Below are 1,639 nucleotides of genomic sequence, written 5' to 3' on the forward strand. Positions count from 1 at the left end.
TCAGCTGGCACTTATAAGAGCAAACCAAAGTTAGTTTGGGGGGGGGGGGTGGGTAGCCTGAGTTACAATTTAGTGAGTTGGCTTTTGCTTTTCCCAATCATAGTCAGTACTTATGTGACACGGCTTTGCAGAAATCGAATGCCTACAACTTTGAAATGACCCAGAACCCATCTCTTATATTGTCCAGACTTAATTAGTGCATGTCAGAAAATATCTTAGCTTGACCCTTCAGGACCCTGGGGGTTCCCCATGCAAGGACCAGTAAAATATACGGGAGTCTAGAAGTGGCATTGTTGAGGCTGGGGTAGAGTTTGATCCTAGCTGGAATCATAGCTGCGAAACATTACATGTAGGTGGTAGCTTTTTGTAAATCCAGTCATATAATTATATAAATTATACAATATATACCGGGGCATGCTACTGAGGACAGTATCATTTAAGACTGGAACACAGGATGTTTTAATAAGACAGATCTCACTGATTTGCCATTCAATCAAAAGCAACTACTTTGGCTCTGTAGACGGCGAGTATCAGATGCCAGACAAAAAGGCTTGCTCAATATAATTATGACTGACTGTTTGGATTGTACAATTGAACCGTACTTTACTTTTTGACTTTCCCTTTGATTGGTTTCCTTTCGCTGTTTTTCGTAAGTGCTCCCTGACCTACAGTACAAAATATTCTACATAGTACATTAAGTCACCCTTGTTTTCATTTCAATGGACTTAAGCCCTGTTTACACAGCCAATTATTTTTGTGACAATTTTATGTGGCAAATATAGTTGATTATGTAGATAGCACAGTTCGCAGTTACATGTAAGTGGGTCACAATGCCTTTGCACAGCAGAGATAAAGCAGAAACAAGGCCAGGTTGCCTAGTCATTCTCCAATGGCGCTCACTAAGAGGCCGGAATTTGCCACATTGTACAATGTATGTGACGGGTCGTCTTCACAAGCAATTTTTCATATTTGACAAACTTTCATTTGTCACATAAAAGCTAATACGCCAGCTTTTCAGCAAATACAGTGGTCACATAAAACATGACGGTAATTGTCCAAATTTCCTGCACGAGCAAATGAAAATATTAATTGTCACAAAAATTGTCACATAAGAATTGCTGGTGTAAACAGGGCTTTATTGTATCTTATTACTATCACAAGGGTAAATTTAACAAAAGCCGGTAACAGGTGGTCCACATTTAGGGTCATCCAGATCCTATCGCTGTTTACAAGGTTTGTGCTGCGATCACAGCCACCTAAAACTGATTTCAAATGAAATGGATTCTTCCCAGATAGAAGAGCACCTGTGGTTGGCCATGTAACATTTTTCCATGACTTAGTGATAGTAAATAGCCAATGAAGTGCATAGCACCGAGTTGAAAATAACCAATCTCTCATAACCAACAAGCAGGATCACAAACCCTGAACTGTTCCATTTTTACAGAATGACTGGCACAATCAGTTTCAATATACATGCAAGGTCATATGGCATATGAGCTGATATCAGAGATTATGTGAACCAATCAGAATGATACAAATAATATCTGATGTCACCCATTACCATTAATCTACAAAACCAAAGGTTTATTGGCTATTGGAAAAATTACTCCTTTTGTGTAGTGGTTAGCAAATTTTATTA

The 1,639-nt window shown here is 38.8% G+C and overlaps 1 long non-coding RNA gene across 1 annotated transcript in view; it reads right to left on the reverse strand.

Annotated features, from left to right (window-relative positions):
* Positions 1-615: 615 nt before the first annotated feature.
* The window catches only part of LOC138010373 (uncharacterized), a 1,872-nt gene continuing 848 nt past the window's right edge, over positions 616-1,639 (reverse strand). The window contains exon 3 of the long non-coding RNA XR_011124451.1: positions 616-665. This is a non-coding gene — a long non-coding RNA (uncharacterized lncRNA). The remainder of the gene's footprint in view (positions 666-1,639) is intronic.

This window comes from Montipora foliosa, chromosome 7 (assembly GCF_036669935.1).
Source record: "Montipora foliosa isolate CH-2021 chromosome 7, ASM3666993v2, whole genome shotgun sequence".
Lineage (NCBI taxonomy): Eukaryota > Metazoa > Cnidaria > Anthozoa > Scleractinia > Acroporidae > Montipora > Montipora foliosa.